Here is a 19,503-nt window from a genome sequence, read left to right on the forward strand (position 1 = left end):
AGTGGAGCAGCCAGGACTTAAACTGGCACCATATGGGATGTCAGTGTCCCAGGTAGTGGTTTAACCTGCTGTACCACAATGCTGGTCCCATATTACCAGCATTTTCTATGTTAAAGACAATGAATTTGAAAACTAAATAATCTGTACTTACTACTTTCATGACTTAACTGATTTGAATTATATTCCTATAATTTAGAATGATAGGAGAAAACTTTTCTATATAAATGTTATTGTAATAAATCAGTTAAATATAGAAATTTTTAATTGGGTTGCAGTAATAACTATTTCATGTAAGTAAAATGTAAGATGCTGGTATCACAAAACAGCCTAGTGAATTATGTGCATTGATGATGTCACTAAATAATTTTGTTAAACAATCTCAAGACTTAACACTTTATAGGCCTGTCCATTTTTAAAATGGCCATTATAAGGTTGGAATAGTCTTTGGTCCTTTAATTAGCTTAGAATGATTCATTTATTTGAAAGGCAGAAAGAAACAGCTCTGTCATTTGCTGTCTGTTCTCCAAATGTCCCTGACTCCTAAGACTGGAACAGGTAGAACCAGGAACTGGGAACTCAGTCTGAGTCCCCAACATGGGAGGCAGGGACCACCACTTGAACATACCAGGGTGAACCTTAGTAGGAAACTGGAATTGGGACTGGAGCTAGAACTTCAACCCTGGCAGGCATCCAAGCAATATATGGAATGTCTCCTGCTCTCCAAGATAAAGTGTGTAACCTAAGGAATTAGATCTCTTTGCATCTGTTTCTCTTCTCTATCTCTCAAATAAAAATTTTTAAAAATAAAAATGTATCCCCAAACCATCATTTCTCTCCATAGCAACAGCTTTTATTGTGATCCAAATAATATATATATATATATATATATATAAAGTACAACTGGTTTTGAAGACTAAGAATGAAATGTAAGTTATCTCACTAATAATAGTCTAGTCATACTGGGTTAGAAATATATTTAGTTTTACCTGTTCCTTGTCCTTTTAAATGCAGCTGTAGAAAAATCAAAATCAGACACTAAATTTGCATTATATTTCTACTGACCAGTGCTAAGACCATGCTCCTGCTCTGTATTAATGGAATACTGCTAGTGCTTATACTAAATACTCAGTCATGCAAGTTGCAAGATAACAAGCTGTTTTTCTACCAATATAGAGTTCTAGGTTTTAAATCCCTTTTTCTTTTTACTAGTGTATGAGTTTCCAAGTAAAGAGTACCTAAGCCACATGATTCTCCCTTAAGAGCTCCATAATTTGTTTGAGTTATGAAAGCATTTTAATTTTTTTAAATATTTTAGCTACTCAGTTTGTTTTTTTTTCTCCTTCATTTTACAGCTTACTTTATATGGGCTCAAATAATTTCATAAAATGGTATTTGTAATTAATAAACAAAATAAATATATGAAAACCTAAAAAACTTATTGAGAATGTTATACTATCAATCTTATACTCAAGATTTATCATTGTAAATTTGTTTCTAAGAAACTGCTCTAAAAATACAACTATAACTAAGCAGGAAAAATCTCTCCAAGAACTGATTGGTCTAAATCTTTACCTCTGGGATAATAAATGTGATTATCACCTTTACCTCTTACAAGCATCTCTTTATATGCCAGTGCCATGCCTTGACCTCTTTTCCAATGTTCTCCACTCAATATTACATTGAACTTGCTTTTCACATACACAAAAAAGACAGACCTGTGATGCCTGCCTGGACACGTATGAACTTGAGCTCCTGCACCCATGAGGGAGACCTGGATGGCATTCCAGGCTCCTAGTTTTGGCTCACCCAGCCTCAGCCCCTGCAGCCATTTGGGTAGTGATCTAACTCTCTCTCTCTCTCTATCTCTCTCTCTATCTCTCTATCTCTATCTCTCTGTTTCTCAACACTGCCTTTCAAACAAATAAATAAATTTTTTAAATTTCCTGACCAATGAAAAAGAAGTGGAAGAATTTGACTAGGATTCTAGATGAGTGGGTGGACTTGATTTCATTCAAGAAATGAAAAGTGAAGAATTGAACAAAATTTAGGGGAAAAAATCATAGGCAATAAAGGGAAATACAAAGAGAGGAACACAAAATTCAGACAGCATAAAGTAAAACCCAATTCGGTTTCTGAGTATGAGCCTTTTACAGAGTTTTATGCTATACATTATGTCATGCTTTATATAGTTCTAGATGGTTTATGGTACAAAACTGTATACCCCAAAGCGTAAGTGTTAGGAAAAAGAGTTACAGAGTGGTGCCTCCTCACATGGGGCACCATAAATATTAGGAAAAGAGGTGCAGAATAGAGTAGAGGCCATGTTCAAATTTACAGTCAGACTGAATTTATTCAGAGAAAATAAATCCACAAAGGTGGGTGACCAACTGCCCACATGCACATTGATGGACACATGGCAGAAGGCCCGGAACCCCAGGGGCCGGGCTTTTTTATATTTCATGAGAGCTAGGGGTGGGGGTAGGGTAGGGGGCAGCAGGCAGAGGGGGTTTCCTGGGACTGGTCTTTCAGCTGGCTGTGGGGGGTGTGGTATGAAAATGATAGGGTGTGAGACCCAATTGAGATTCAAGGGCAAGGAATACATTCCAATTTTTATCTATCTTTTTGGGCAGTAAATGAGAATGGCTGAGGTTTATGTCTTTGTTCCATCAATAAGTATTATCTTTTATCAGTGAAGTAATAGATTTTTCAATATTATTTGTGACCATTTGAGGTTACTTCATAACACTCTTGGGAAAATGGGATTAAAAGGGAATTTATTTTGATCCAAAAAACTGAAATGCATGCATAATTTTTTACAACATGCATTTTCTGTGAACTTTTTGAATACCCCTCATATATTACATTTGCTTTATGTTCTAATATCAGAATATGATCTCCATGTGAAACATAGCTCCACTGCTCCTTCACTTTGTACACTCTAAGAGTACATGAGAAAGGAGCTAAATAGAGCTGATCTGTGCAAGAATTGACAAAAGGATGTCCTGGCACTTTGACTCCTTTGAAAGTCTGTTCAATTTTCTGAAAGGGAAAGGAAAGGAAATTTACTGAGCTTCTACTCAAGCTAAAACCTTACACATATTATCTCATTTTATACTTACTAAATCTTACTAGAAAGATATTATTATCACCATTTTTAGAGTAAGACACTGAGATTCAGAAAGGTTACACAACTTTCTAAAACTTGCACTACAAATGAGTAAAATAGCATTTATGAGCACATAGTCACAAAAGCAAGTTTGCCTACAAGCTTAGCAAAGTCTCTGCTTTCCATCCTAAAGAAATCCTATACATTATTGACAGGAGCTTTTTCCAGCCAGGATTGATGAAGAAATACTTCAATGATGGGTTTCTCTAATTCTCTAGTGGAATTAAGTGACTAAGTTTTCAATTAATTAGAGGAATTTTTAACCTGGAGTACCCTTTAATGGGAGATGGGGGAGGAATTGGATAAGGATTTGCTACTTCCTGTTTGATAAAGCAAGGTCATCAATCTCCATATCTTTTTATACCAACTACATAGTTAAAATTTCTCCAAGGAAAAGCTGTTCCTCTTAATCATTGTGTTATTTAAGGAGCACTTCAGTATGGATCTAGTAACGAGATTTGAACATTTGCCATAGCCATCCTCAGAATATAGATACATGATTTGGGTCTTTTAATGGTTACTAAAGCCTCCTTGTGTGTGCAAGTCTGACTGGATTAGATTCTCTCTAATTTTGCATCAGAGATCAAGTTTTGTATTTATGTTCCATATTTAAATTATATTAGTGTATTTCCTACCAAGAAGACAGATTTCAGTTCTGGGGCTAGGAAACCACATGCATAGTCTCAATTCATGCCCACAGGAGAAGTCCTACTTGTGCAAGCAGCAAGGTTACCATGGGCCCTGAGTCATGCCAAGGGCTGCTTGAGTTGGGGTTCCTGCACTGCACCCAGCTCTGAGTATTCCTTCATCCCTCACATGGACCAGCACAAGCTTAAGAGAACTCTGTAGTCAAATGAGTCTTTGAAATGAGATCATGGCAAGAGGCATGACTGCTGGGCAGGGTAGGGGAAAGACTGGACAAAGGTGAGGCGAGGCAGGGCAAGACAAAGCAAAGAGGCAGGATAAGAACAGTCAGAGCCAGCTGACCCTCCAACCAGCACACAATCCAGGCCAGGTATTCAGATATTTGAAATGAGGCAGACAAAGGTAGATGGCAAGTAACAGAAACAGAGGGCTACTACCTGCTGCTCAGTAAGGTTCCCAAGGATGGCAGCTCAGAAAACATCCGAGGGATGTCCTTATGATGTCTTCCTCTTCAGAGGGAGGCTGTGATGTAAGGAGACTTCAAAACATTCACTGAAAAATGGAATTAAAAACATAGGATTGCTTTAATGCAAAAAACTGACATCCATTCATAGTTCGTTCATAATATGCATGTTTCCATGAACTATTTTCAAGGTCCCTCATATAAAGGACTTTTGGGCCAGAGTTACCTGAGTTCTACCATTTTCACTTACCAGTCAAGTAACCAGGGAGGCTGGCCTTATGTGTCAGGACCTAGGAAAATGCTAAGGTATCAACTTTGCAAAGTTACACAGGTAAGTAAAATAGACATGTAATTGCTACCAAATAGGAAGCACTCAACAGGTATGAATTGCTGTTATAATTACATTTAATCTCTTCTCTCCAGTTGTTTTCCTTCTCATTTTCTCTTTTGCACTCTTGAGTTAAAAGAAACCTTGGCTGGCGCTGTGGCTCACTAGGCTAATCCTCCGCCTTGCGGCGCCAGCACACCGGGTTCTAGTCCTGGTCGGGGTGCCAGATTCTGTCCCAGTTGCCCCTCTTCCAGGCCAGCTCTCTGCTGTGGCCCGGGAGTGCAGTGGAGGATGGCCCAAGTACTTGGGCCCTGCACCCCATGGGAGACCAGGATAAGTACTTGGCTCCTGCCATCGGATCAGCGCGGTGCGCTGGCCACAGCGCACCAGCCGCGGCAGCCTTTGGAGGGTGAACCAAAGGCAAAGGAAGACCTTTCTCTCTGTCTCTCTCTCTCACTGTCCACTCCATCTGTCAAAAATTTATAAAAAAGAAGCCTTACCTGTCTTTGTTTTTGCTTTTTAATTTTACTCTAATTTATTCATGGAGAACAGGTCTGTGGCTTCGGGCCTCTGGGAGGGGTTCTTGAGGGCTAACAGAGGACAGCTCAAGGAAGGGCTCCCTCTGCTGAAGTGTTGTGGGGGTAACGGCCTCATCATTTCCTGAACCACACTAAACTCTAAAAACAATTACAGAAAAATTAACAACTTTTCATTGTGAGACTTGCACACTGTTGTCTGTAATTTCAAAGAAAGCATTGACACATTTACAAAATGTGATCACAAAAATATGGAATTCATAATAAAAAACATTAAAATAGGGAAACATACACAGATCTTGATGCATTTGTGAAATAAAGTCCTGCTGCTTTTTCATCAAATCACTCATGGATAATGAAGTTGTTCTAGTTTTCCAGTTTGCACACCAGGTGGGCATTAGAAATTAGCCAGTGAGATAATGAGCCTTTGGTTTCTCAGTTATAAACACCTAAATGTAAAGGATTCGTTCTATCAAACTAGACTGTGCTTTCATTGTGTGAGTAACGCATCTCTAGTCACTCATCCAGATCTGGAGGGGGCATAAAAACTCCCCCCACAATGAGAGATTTGCTAATATAAAGATGCAAATACTTGAAGTGAAAATCTGGAAAGTGGCCATAAGATAACTACAGCAATTAACCCTGCGGACTTCTGGTAGCTGACTGGCACACTTGCAAATGCAATTAGAACAGAAGGTAACAGAATTTTTAAAAATATATACCGAGGAAAATGTGCTACTAACTGCAACACTAAACTGGTGTGACGGGTGCTCTGAGTAGAATTTCAGCCTAGTAGAACCAATGGCTGAAGACACATGCCTGGGTGGACCCGGAAGTCCCAGCCGCCTGAAGCACACAGGCAGGCGGTGAGCGATGTTGATAAGCATTTAAAGCATATAAAAGGCAATGGGAAATGGTGACACCGTAATGGACCGGTCATCTCCAAGTCATTCAAGGTGACAGCTGATTGGACTGAGTTCTGTACAACAGAACTAGACAGTCAGTTTTTATCACTTTGCTGAAAAGGATCCAAATGACAGAAAGCAGAAAGGATTCCTGCAGTAATCCCTGCATCTTTAAGGCAGAGACAATTCTCAGAGCACAGCGGAGACTGTCTGATGCTCACCTGACCTTATGTTGTCATTAGTTTTCTCGCTCCTACCCCTTTTCAGAAAGTAACCCAGTTCCATTTTGGTGAATTGCCTCTCCAGCCCAAAGTCGGAGCAGGACAGTAAATCTCACTTCTGTGAATCTTTCCCCTAGAATGAAGATCCCACCTGTAAACATGTAGATGTAAAAAATAAATAAATAAAATGGATTGCGGCCTTGTTTTGTGGAGGCAAAAGCTGAAAGTAAAAGGAATAGTCATCCATGGGAGAATGAATGAATACATGGTGGTCCATTCGTGACCTGACATGGTTTATAGCCATTTAAAAGAATGATTTAGCTTTAACCCTTTAACTTGAATTACCACAATACACCAACTGATAAAGGCAACATGTAATGAATTCCACTTTGTAAAACAATGAGTTAAAAATGCCAGATAATTTGAGTTGATGTTCAATTACTTGTATTGATGAATATACACAGGGATGCACACTCCATGGTTAATAATGACAAGGGAGAAGGAAGACATAAAAACAAAGATTTCAGATGTCAAAAACCCAACATGTATTATATATCATCTAAGTAAAATTTGCAGCATACTTTACAGCATACATACACCCTGTTCAAAATGTTAATGGTTGTTATTTCAAGGTGGCAGCTCCTTAAGTGGTTTTCATCTCCTCCCTTACACTTTTAAATATTTTTAGAATATTTAAATGTTTTAATGTCACAAAGTTTTTAAAGCTTTTACTATGTTTTTGTACTAGTTCAATTTTTTTTAATGTCACAATTTTTTTAGTTTTTACAGAAAGTCACCAGGCCACAAGTAACATGCTTCACTGGCAGTAAGGTAGTAAGAAATCATTTCAGAGGACAAATACCACATGCTCGCCCTCACATGGAAGCACTAAAAATAGATTAAACACAGAGTATCACTAGAGATTGGAGGGGTGAAAGGGATGCAGGGAGTTTGGATTTTAAAAAGATAGGAGAAACTGGATGTGATGCTTTAATTGTGACAAAAACATACTAATGTTAAGATGTTAACAATGGGGGAGGCTGGATGCAGGGCTTATGAAAACCGCTTACTACTTTACAATTTTCATTTTATGAATGTAAAAGTATCGTGAAATAAAAAGTTTAAATAAGAAAGCCCTGAATACTGAGCACTTCCTGATGTCCCTCCCACAGAGATATAGGCCAATAATGAATAGTAATGCTGATGGTGATTTTTATGTTGGACATGTGACCGCAATATTACTCTACCTACTTTTTTTTAAAGATTTATTTATTTTGATTATTTTATTTATTTTTATTACTATTTATTTGGGCCATCTTCCGCTATCCCGGGCCACAGCAGAGAGCTGGACAGGAAGCGGAACAGCCAGGCCCCGAACCGGCGCCCACACGGGATGCCGGCACCCCAGGCCAGGGCATCAACCCACTGCGCCACAGCGCCAGCCCCTCTACCTACTTTTTTAAAGATTATTTATTTGAAAGGCAGAGTTACAGTGAGAGAGAGAAGGAGAGACAGAGAGAGATCACATGGGATGCTGGTGCCACAGGTGGCAGCTTTACCCACTACATCACAGTGCCAGCCCCTTTACTGATTTTACACACCCTATTCAAGTCTCATCCTTTGTTCAAGATTAATTTGATCATAGAAGCTAACTTTTTTTTCAAAGATTTATTTATTTGAAATTCAGAGTTACAGAGGGAAAGAAGGAGAGAAAGTGAGAGAGGAAGAGAGAATGAGAGAGACCTTCCATCTGCTGGTTCACTCCCCAAATGGCCACAACAACCAGGGCTGGGCCAGGCTGAAGCCAACAACCAGGATTTTCATTGGGGCCTCACATATGGGTGAAGGGGCCCAAGCACTTGGGCTGGTTTCTGCTTGCCATCCCAGGTACACCAGCAGGGATCTGGATTGCAAGTGGAGCAGCCAAGACTCTAACAGGAGCCCACACGGACTGTTGGTGCCTCAGCCTGTGGCTTAACCCACTATACCACAGTGTGGGCCCCTAACATACTTAATGTATTCTTGGTGAACATTACTCACAAATACCAGAAGGTATCATGCCTACTGCAATTTTTTTTTTCAACAGACTTTGAAGTCCCTAAGTGATCTTTGTACCAAGAATAGGCAGGGCTTCCCTCTCTGCAATTCATACCCACCACATGATGGGAAAATGTTCAAGGAATGAAGCCAATGTTAAGAATGATTTACCACCATCACTTCTTGACCTTTTGGCTAAGATCAAGTGTGATTTACCAGGCTGGCGCTGTGGCATACTAGGCTAAGCATCTGCCTGTGGTGTCGTCATCCCACCTGGGTGCCAGTTTGAGTCCCAGCTGCTCCACTTTTGATCCAACTCCCTGCTGATGGCCTGGGAAAACAGTAAAAGATGGCCCAAGTGCTTGGGCCCCTGCACCTGCATGGGAGACCCGGAAGAAGCTCTTGACTCCTGGCTTCAGATTGGTCCAGCTCTGGCTGTTGCAGACATTTGGAGAGTGAATCAGCGGATGCAAAACCTTTCTATTTGTCTCTCCCCCTGTGACTCTACCTCTCAAATAAATAAATATTTAAAAAAAAAAAAACTACCTCTTCCATTGCCAAGTGCAAAGAGCTTAAAAGTCATGGGTCAAATGGTCTCCCAGGTGGTCCTACCCTTGGTAATTGACAAATTACAATGGTTGCGCTGCTTTGTAGTCTTCATAACAGTTTGGGTGCATCATCCGCTGGCCTTAACACATTTGTTGAGTATTTAATTGTGTTGTTAGGTGTTTGGTCTTCACAGAAACCCTATTTGACACATAATGAAATGGAAGCAGAGAGATTTATAAACACAGCTAAGAAAAGCAGCAGGTGCACTAAGTCAGAATTGGCTGTCTGTATCCTTCATAGGCTGTCCAATACAAGTCCCATGAGGGCAGAGACATTTAGTCACATTCACTTTTCTAAGTCTAGAGCCTAGGACACTTGCTGGCAGAGCAAAGCTTTCAGTCCATATCCACCAGAGGAATGAATGACCCTACCCACTAAAGCTTTTCACATGCATTCCATTGAAAAACCGAAAACGATTATCAATACGAAATGTCCAGAGCCTGGGAAGAATCATAGTATCCACTTGGCTCATTATCTTTATTCCAAATTCCGTAAGTGCATTTTTCCCACAGATTAGAAGACAGCATCATTAAAATGAAAAGTAATTGCACATTCATTTTAACGAGACCTTTTATCTGCTGCACTTGCACACACATCTTTATATAAAATCCCTGAATGGAAAACAGCAGGAAGTCTCATGGCAACAGGGCCTGGGATTTGACAAGAAAAGATGAACAAGTTCCATCATTTTGTGATACAATTTACTCATGAACGTTCCAAGGAAGAGGAACTACCGGACAAGAGAAAAAGGAAAATGGAGGCAGGCAAGGAAATCATTATCTCGGTGAATCATTGATCTTTTCTGGGTGGATGGAGCTAATGAATTGACAGGCAGTTCTGGTGTACCTCCTCTTCTCGTGCTGCCTCCCACACTTTATTCACTGCTCTTCCTTTTCTCTCTTAAAATGCTCCTAGACACTCCATCATTGTGGGTGGCATTGAGAAATGCCATTATTCACTCCACACAGTACACAGTTGGGTAACCAGTGTCCTTTGGCTTCTCTCTCTTTGAGTGCCCCAATTGCCTCCTGTCCCTATTCCTTGTTCCCTTAGTCACCTCTCCCCCTGCCCTCTGCATTTCTCAGAACAGGGGCACCCGAGCACCCACCCAGTGAGCTTCTCCTCTGCCAGAAACACTTCCCTGTTTGCAAATCTGAATCTCCAGCTCCCAGTCTCTAATGCACTGTGACTTCTTCCAAAAGGGAAGGCAGATTCAGAGCTCAAATGCTGCAGAAAGGGGGGCCAGAGGAAGCATGGAGACAAGGCCACTGGTATTGTGGCTTAGCAGGTCATTGGTGGTGTGCAGAAACGTATTTCTGTGAAGTGTGGGAAGAAGTCATATTAGGAAGCTGTATATTATCCATTCGGCCCAAAAGAACAATGTGCATGGGGCCAGCGCTGTGGTGTACTAATCCTCTGCCTGCGGTGCCAGCATACCATATGGATGCTGGTTCTAGTCCTGGTTGCTCCTCTTCCAGTCCAGCTGTCTGCTATGGCCTGGGAAAGCAGTAGAAGATGACCCAAGTGCTTGGGCCCCTGCAACCACATGGTAGACCTGGAAGAAGCTCTTGGCTCCTGGCTTCGGATCCGCGCAGCTCCGGCTGTTGTGGCCATCTGGGGAGTGAACCAGTGGATAGAAGACCTTTCTCCCTGTTTCTCTCTCTCACTGTCTGTGGCTCTACCTGTCAAATAAATAAATAAAAATCTTTAAAAAAGAAAAAGAAAGAAACAACGTGCTTAACTTCTAGCCTTTCCATATTTTGACATTATTCTTCTCATTTAACCTGTTTTATCCCCACTCCTCAGTAGCACAGAATCTCAGTCCAGTTTGCATTTTTCTCCTTGCTTTCCCTACTGTTGTCACTGTTTCACCTGTTTTTGTACACTCAGCTCAAATTCACTCTCCCCTACTTCTCTCTCCTTACAACCTTCTGAATTGCTTGACACAGCAACTCCTACTGGAATCCTGCTCCATGGCATTCTCTAGTCTATTCCCTTCTTGTTCTGAACTGAATCTAATTCAAATTGACTGTACACAGTTCTTAGGGTAGGCGATTTTTGTAGATAATCTTAGTCTCTAAAAACCGGTATGGTTGGACCAGAGTATGAAGGAGCTCTCTCTATCTCTACCACGCTCTCTATCACTCCAGCTCTCAAATAAAGAAATGAATAAATATTTCTCTTTAAAAACTGAGATGGGTAAGTGTTATCTTCTCCTCCAGAATCTATCTACTGCACTATAATAAAAGTGAGACATGTCAAATTTTGTCATAGAAATATATTTATCAAACATGTTCATTAGCAAGAAGGCACATAAATATTCACACAATCTATGTGCAAGCTCCAGGAATTCTAGCTTTCTATGCTTTTAAGAAGACAGTTACCACTATCCATAAAATGTTTAATCAAGACACAATGGTAATAATTCAGGAAATATTCCAGGATTTTGTTCCCTGACAGTTGGCATGAGGAAATTGGCATGTTCTGACCTAGTTTCTGGGCCCAGGGTGATTAAAGATTAAATCTTGGATGCCATCCCTACTGGCTTTGCTAGACTGTTATATCCAGTACAAGCAAGTATGGAAGAATGGAGGAGTGTCTCTACGTTATGCTCTTCAGCCCACATGCATTGAATACCTTCAACTTCACCAGTAAGAATCTGTTTCTGACATTAGAGTATTGTTAAGCAAAGCATATGATCTCAAATTGATCCAAATTGATTTTGTTTAATAAACACTTATATAGCACTTATTATGTGACACTGCTATGCACATTTTAGCTCATTTAATCATCATAGCAGTCAATAAAAGAGGTACTAGCATTGTTAATAAGTTAGGTTCCTGAGATGTAACAAACAGTAGACAGGGGAGCCATAATTCAGAGATAGGTGGCCTGATTCCTGGATTCAGGGTCTTGGCAAGTCTCCTGCCCTTCTGGATCTCAGAAGCATTTTTTGTGGAAGTTTCCTGAAAGAATGCCTGCTGATCCAACTAGAATGCTATCTGGCTTGTAGCTTAACCTGGCTAATCAAGTTACATGTAATTCCCCAGTCTGTAATGAAGTATTCCAAGAAAATAATTAACATACAGTAGTTAGCTCTGTGCTTTATTAGCAGGTCTGTGGAGAATGCTGGTTTTTACAAAAGCTTATTTATGAATTACATAGGCTTGTAGATCTTGATTCCCTAATTCTTTGGTTTATTCCTGGAGCTGCTAACCATTTGGTATGCAAGGCATGACAGAATCGCCATTAAACAATTTGGAGTTCACCTAAACTAGCTGCTCATCTAAACTTCCCAATTCCTATTTACATCATTGCTATTAGAAGATTGTGTGGCGGCCAGCGCTGCAGCTCACTAGGCTAATCCTCCACCTAGCGGCGCCGGCACACCGGGTTCTAGTCCCGGTTGGGGCGCCGGATTCTGTCCCGGTTGCCCCTTTTCCAGGCCAGCTCTCTGCTGTGGCCAGGGAGTGCAGTGGAGGATGGCCCAAGTGCTTGGGCCCTGCACCCCATGGGAGATAAGTACCTGGCTCCTGCCATCGGATCAGCGTGGTGCGCACCGGCCGCGGCGGCCATTGGAGGGTGAACCAATGGCAAAGGAAGACCTTTCTCTCTGTCTCTCTCTCTCACTGTCCACTCTGCCTGTCAAAAATAAATAAATAAATAAATAAATAAATAAATAAATAAATAAATAAATAAAAGAAGATTGTGTGGTCTTTGCTAGAATAATACCCATGCACTCTCCTGGGGCAGTCATCTTCTTGGTATACATTTATTTCTGACTGAGAGAAAGTTCTTTCTTATGTTAAGTAGGAATTTTTTCTGAAAACACTCACTGAATTTATTATAGTTCTATATGACCATTAGGGGGTAGAACGAATAAGAATAAATTATGGCCCAAACAGAACAGTAAGACATAAAAGACATAATGTTTCCCAGTGTTATCCATTGCCCTCATGAATCTGCGGCTCATGGTGTAGAGTTCATCGTTATGAGGGTAAAGACTCCACATGCCCAAGAATGCAAGAGTCAGAGAAAAGGGGTGGAGGAGGACTGCTTTAGTCAAAAAGGGTTTGGAAGAAGTGGTATTCACATCACCAGGTTCATAGTAATCAAATGACAACTTTTGTTGATAGATGGATTGAGCTGGTCTTTGGCAACTTGTTGTATAAGCATGGTTAGTTTAATCAGAATTCCTGATGCCTACTTCTCATTGATCATGGTTCAAGATCCAGCTGTGGAAATGCACCCAACGGTGGCTAATTGCTCATTTCCTGGCAGTTTGAGGCAAAAATACAAGCTTTGGGTGACTGATTCACATTTCTGAGTCTTCTCCCAGTGAGCTGCTGATTTTGAATTGCACGTTGCTGATTGCTTAGTGCATCACACAGACATAGGCTGCTGTGCATGCCTGGATAAACAAGTCACAGATTTGTCATAGTTAGAAAATCCAAGTCTTTACATTGATAATAAGAATATGGAAATAATTTATGAACAAGAATGCTTACGCGACACTTCACAAGTATAAACATTCAATACTTTGGACTTAGATTCACGCAGTACCCTTTGTATGAATGGAGATTCACAAAAATGACACTCCTAAACTCCAACATTGATAAATACTAGATCTGATCTCAGAGTTCAGATTTTGACACACCCAGTTCAAACAGCAAATCTGCATGTGAAAATGGGAAATTTTTGCTCTGTACACTTAAGATCCATGCATTTCACTGTGTATAAAACATGCATTGGGAATGCGGCGCCATGGCTTACTTGGTTAATCCTCCACCTGCAGTGCCAGCATCCCATATGGGTACCGGGTTCTACTCCCAGTTGCTCTTCTTCCAGTCCAGCTCTCTGCTGTGGCCTGGGAGGGCAGTAGAGGATGGCCCAGGTGCTTGGGCCCCTGCACCCTCAAGGGAGACCAGGAAGAATCACCTGGTTCCTGGCTTCAGATCAGTGCAGCACCAGCCATAGTGGCCATTTGGGGAGTGAACCAATGGAAGGAAGACCTTTCTCTCTGTCTCTCTCTCTCACTGTCTATAACTCTACCTGTCAAACAAAGAAACAAACAAACATGCATTGATAATGTCCAGGAAGAGATGATTGAGCCAGTTATGAGGATCAATGGTAAATAGAAAGAGAAATTCATCCACGGGCCTTCTGTCTACTGAACAGTAGACCTTCTGTCTACTGAACCCTGTGGTCACTATGTTGTACCCATCATCTCACTTAGCATCCTGCACTGAAAAGCGAGGATATGCACTTGGAATACAGAAAATTTACATCACAGAGAGGTGATTTGCCCTCATGGGAGATCTAAGATACCAAATCAGTGTTGGAAACTCCAAAATCCACATTCTGGGTCAAGCACATGGCCTAATGGTTAAGATGCCCACATCCCACATTGGTGTGCCAGGGTTTAAGTCCCACCTCTGGATCCTGACTCCAAGTTCTTGGTAAAACAGACCCTGGGAGACAGTGGTGATGGCTCAGATAGCTGGTTAACTCTACCCATGTAGATCTGTCCTCCAAGTGCTGTCTGTTTTGCTGCTCTATGACCCAGGCTCAGAAACCAGCACCCTGGGTGCTAACTTTCCAGGACTCCAACCCTCACACCCCTGGAGGACTCTTCAGATCAAATAGAGATTCCCACCTACAGCCCCATACAGCCCTTCCAGAGTATACTAGAGGTATCTGGGCACAGAAATCTCTGTCCAAATAGCACAGAGCTTTGCTTAAAAGGCCTCAGGGTATGTACCCCTAGGCTGAGGAGAGGCCAAGGCTACCTGTTGTGTCCATGAAGATGCGTTCTGGACAGTCCAGCTTGTAAGGTCCCTTATAGGGTGGGGGCAGCTGGGTTAGAAAGAAGAGTTGGGCTGCTGGTTGCCAACCAGTTTTCCCTGCACTGCAATACTTTGGTGTAGAATTCCAAGGAGTCTCATAATTATAGTTGAAATCTGGCTTATATAGGCAAGCAGATAGGATTGAATCGATTAGATTTGTGAACTGGAGACCATGCCTTCATCCCCCCCTCTGTGTGATCTCATGCCCCTACCTGACCTCACCTGTACGTCCATCTGCCAATTAGACTACGTAACCACGCCCCTTTGGAGGTGAGTAAAAGGCCTGGAGCATGGTGGGCTCCTCCCTTGTTCCTGCACCTTTCGGCACACAGCCTTTTGTGCGCTCTCTGCCTCTGCCTTCCTGTCCACACATTTTTCTCCACAGGGCTCCCGGCCTGCTACCTGCCTGGGATGGACTCAACTTGTGTCTCTAGACTTCTTTCTACCTTAAATATAAATAAAGCCCTCACTTTCCTGTGCATTTCTTTCACTGAATAAGCGTTAAAAACTTACAATATAACCTGGTTTATTTTGAGCCGATAATCAAAATTATTATCTGAATGGATGGCAAGAACCCACCAAATCATTAATATTTAAAATTATTAATAAGGCTGGCCAATATCATAGCCAGAAAGATCTATGTGACAAGATAGGAGGATAGGACATATCTTCCTTTGCAAAGGTCTGTTATCCTGATTTATAGACATTCACTCTCTAAACATGGGCTGCTTTTTTTTTCCTCAAACCCTGCATATGTTAGCGGGGAGCCTGTCTTCATTCCCTTTGTCATTGACCAGTATTCACTGATGTGTTCTTATCTACCAGAACCCCCTACTGGGTTCTGTCTGAACCTGGGGTTGGGGATAGTTCTGTGACTGACAAATAGTAAATGCCTAACAATTATTCATTCACCTGAACAGAGCTGAGAGATGAAGTCCAAGACCCAGTTGGAACCACTGAGTCATGGTTGGGAGTGAGGAAGAAGCCAGGAAGGGGTGGGTAGAATGAAAGCTGAGTACCTTCTGCCCAGAATTCTCTCAAGAATATTTGGGCCAAATAGAAACGGGATAATAAGTGTTCAGAAGAAATAAACCTTAAAGGCTGACAGAAGATAGTGATGGTTTTTGTTTTCATCCATACTTTAAAATTGTTGCACTAAAATCACATGGTAAATAATAGTAATATCATTTTATAGCAACTGCAGGAACTATACAAGTTAAATCTCTTTGTCTAAAAATAGTAATAAATTAAATACAAAGAACATGTTAACCAGCTTTCTATACAGGCAGGCACCATGAAGCTAGAGAGATCTGCTCTCCTAAACTTTTGGTCAATGCTGAAGTCTACTGCAACCCAATCTCCTCATGACACCAAAGATGGCCCAAAGTAGGGAGAAATGGCAGGAGGCCAAAGAGAGCTACAAGAACATCCCATTCTGGATTGAAAAGGACACCAGACTTTTTCCCTTTCCCCTACCTCCAATGCTAATCACACACATTCAGCTCAAAGTAATTACTTTGCACAAATATTTTAAAAAGAAGCCGTAATAACTAAGGCTCTAATCTATGCTCTTAAGAAAAAACATTTTAAAAACCAATACAATAGGGCCAGCACTGTGGCAGAGTGGACTAAGCTCCTGCCTGTGGTCCTGGAATCCCATATGGGCGCCAGTTCTAGTTCTAGCTGCTCCACTTCTGATCCAGCTCTCGGCTGATGGCTTAGGAAAGCAGTAGAAGATGGCCCAAGTACTGGGTCCCTACACCCATGTGGGAGACCCGGAAGACTCCTGGCTCCTGGTTTCAGATCAGCTCAGCTCTGGCCATTGTGGCCATCTGGGGAGTGAACCAATGGATGGAAGACCTTTCTGCCTCTCCCTCTCTGTGTCTGCAATTCTACCTCTCAATAATAAATAAAATCTTAAAAAAAAAATACAATGCCTGCTTCATGGAGCTGACATGCTAATGGGTGATGATTCTTTGCCTTGGCTGCATGATAAAATCACTTGGGAGAGCCTTAAAATGCTGAAATTCTGATACAATAAACTTTAGGGTATACACTGGGACTGAATTTGTTTTAAGCCCTGGCAAGTCTTAAGTGCATCCAAGTTTGAGAATCACAATCCTAATCAAAGACACAGATTAGTGAGGAGGTCACAAGATGGGCCACTGATTCAACAAATGGGCTTTTCAAAGATGGCTGCTGCCCAATGTGTTCAAACAAGGAAGAGTGTGACCAAACAGAGGGAGAAAACTGATGGTATAGGAATGAAAGGAGAAATTTACAGGTGAGAAATTTAAGAAGCTGAGAGGGGATGGGATCCAGAGCTAGGGATGGAAGCAGCCTTAAATAAGAGCAGGGACATTTTCACTCATTGAGACAGGAAGGAAGGCAGAGCTAACAGGAAATGTGCAAGAGGGTTGGGAGATTTGTGAGTGCAGATCATGGAGCTTCTTTTCCGATGTCCCCTTTTCTAGTTGAAATGAGAGGAAAAGCCATCAGCTAAGTATAAACAAGAGTCGCATTCACATCTGCCTAGGTTTGGAATATCTGTAAGGTTAATAAATCTAAGTAGGAAATGATATGAAGGTGTTAAGATTTCTGTTTTGGGGTTGAGCATTTGTCATAGTGGGTGAGACAGCTGCATCCCACACTGGAATGCCTGGTTTGAGTCCCAGCTACTTTGCAACCAGCTTCCTGCTAATGTGCACCTGCGGCAGCCGGTGATGGCTCAAGTACTTGGGTCCCTGTCACCCATGTGGAAGAAACAGATGGGAGTTTCTGCTCCTGGTTTTAACCTAGCACAACCCTGGCTGTTGCAGGCATTTGGGGGAGTGAAAGAGTGGATGGAAGATCTATCTATCTGTATATCTACCTCTTTGTCTACCTTTCAAATAAAATGAAAATACTTTTTTAAAATATCTGTTTCTTTTAATTTTCTCATCTCTAAAGGAGACTCAAAGTTGAATAATACTCAGATTTCAAGGTCATGACATGAACCTAATTAAAAGAAAAAAATCTCCACTGTGGATCACTAAAGGAAAAATAGGCTTGCCACAGAAAGCATTGCCTACAGTGTTAAAGTGCCCTGTAGCTCCTGAACCACTTTCACCAGAGGGCAGAAATGAGGTGGAAAATTTATCTACCACACCAAGGACTAGGACTGCAGCTCATGCTACTTGGCAGAAGTACACACTGGACACTTTAATGGAAAGTCTGCCCTTTCCAAAATTTCAGCCCAATTTCTCAGGTAGAACTATTGAGTGCTGAACAATCATGCATTTGAATGGAAATACCTAATCTCTGGGAAACTGCCCATTGCCCTCAGCTCTGGCCAGAACTGCACAAATAGCAGCTCCCCATATCTGATCAACTACACACAGTGTCAGTCCACCTTTAGAGGTGAAATGATAAAATCTCTTTTTAAGGTTCTTTTTTTTTAAAGATTTATTTATTTATTTGAAAGTCCAAGTTATATAGAGAGAGGAGAGGCAGAGAGAGAGAGAGAGAGGGAGGTCTTTCATCCTATGGTTCACTCCCCAATTGGCTGCAACAGCTAAAGCCGCACTGATCTGAAGCCCACGTGGATGCAGGGGCCCAAGGACTTGGGTCTTCTCCTACTGCTTTCCCAGGCCATAGCAGAGAGCTGGATTGGAAGAGAAGCAGCCGGGAGTAGAACCGGTGCCCATATGGGATGCTGGCGCTTCAGACCAGGGCATTAACCCACTGCACCACAGTGCTGGCCCCAGGGTTCTTTTCATTGTTAATGCTTTGAAAGTCCGATTTCACTCCAAGATAACCAAATATGTAGGTTTATATGGAAACTTTAGGGCCTTCTATCTCTCCCTGATTGAAAGCCTTACACAATTTGCTCATCCCTTCCATATTTGTACATTGGTTTTCATTTCAATAATATAACTAGTGCCTCAGAAATCAATGTAAGCATTTTGCATGTGATTTCTTGTTTTATGGGCCTATGATTACTTTTTTCATTACATAATAATAGAAAGCCCAGTATAATTGGGATCATTCCTGAGAGAGTCCATATTGAGTGCCACAGTCCCATGTATGCCATTAACTAGGTCTATAACCTTGAGCACGTTACCTTACCTCCCAAGGTCTCAGTTTCTTTCACCATAAAGTAATAGGCATTAACTAGATGCTCTCTAGGTCCTTTTGACATTCTCAATACTATCATTTAAATCCTGCATTTTGTCTTTGGATGCACACACTAGTTTAAGCCATGCGACCTGTGCCCTACAAGAGGGAGGTGCTCTTACGGTGGTTTAGTTTCCTATGTTTTTGCTTTGCTGTGCCCATTCCAGAGAGTATAGCAATGATTGCGATCACAAGAAGCAGCAGACCAAAAGTAAAAGTTTTGCATTTCTCTTAATTTGAGGGGTTGCTTTTTCATTGATTATTTAGCAGCTTAGAGCCTTGTGCACTCCCAAATGAAGGTCTCAGAGTTGGTCTTTGCAAAAGAGAGTAGGAAGGAAATGGATTGATTTACATCTAGTGGAGTGGGTGAGATGTTAATGGAGCAACCCGAAGAATTGTTATGAGAGAATCTGTAGCCCCAAGGACAGATGCTTTGTCCCAATTTTACTGGGGTTACTCCCAAGTCTCTCATGCCATCTGAATTGGAAGGCTCCACCTGGGTATCCCTTCTGAGGCCACAAAGCCAACATTTCCAAACTGAAGTTCTTTTCTTCTCCCAACCACATTAATTTTCTAGGTCTTAACGTCAACC

At 41.6% G+C, this 19,503-nt stretch overlaps 1 long non-coding RNA gene across 6 annotated transcripts in view; it reads right to left on the reverse strand.

Annotated features, from left to right (window-relative positions):
• LOC127483244 (uncharacterized) overlaps nucleotides 1-19,503 on the reverse strand; it is a 211,507-nt gene that overhangs the window by 143,580 nt on the left and 48,424 nt on the right. For all 6 annotated transcript variants that reach the window (XR_011378204.1, XR_011378205.1, XR_011378202.1 and 3 more), the window contains exons 3-7: nucleotides 12,437-12,552; nucleotides 10,457-10,592; nucleotides 8,848-9,350; nucleotides 5,103-6,415; nucleotides 4,249-4,363 (exon numbers count right to left, since the gene is read on the reverse strand). This is a non-coding gene — a long non-coding RNA (uncharacterized lncRNA). The remainder of the gene's footprint in view (nucleotides 1-4,248; nucleotides 4,364-5,102; nucleotides 6,416-8,847; nucleotides 9,351-10,456; nucleotides 10,593-12,436; nucleotides 12,553-19,503) is intronic.

Source organism: Oryctolagus cuniculus, chromosome 8, assembly GCF_964237555.1.
Source record: "Oryctolagus cuniculus chromosome 8, mOryCun1.1, whole genome shotgun sequence".
In the NCBI taxonomy this organism is placed as follows: domain Eukaryota; kingdom Metazoa; phylum Chordata; class Mammalia; order Lagomorpha; family Leporidae; genus Oryctolagus; species Oryctolagus cuniculus.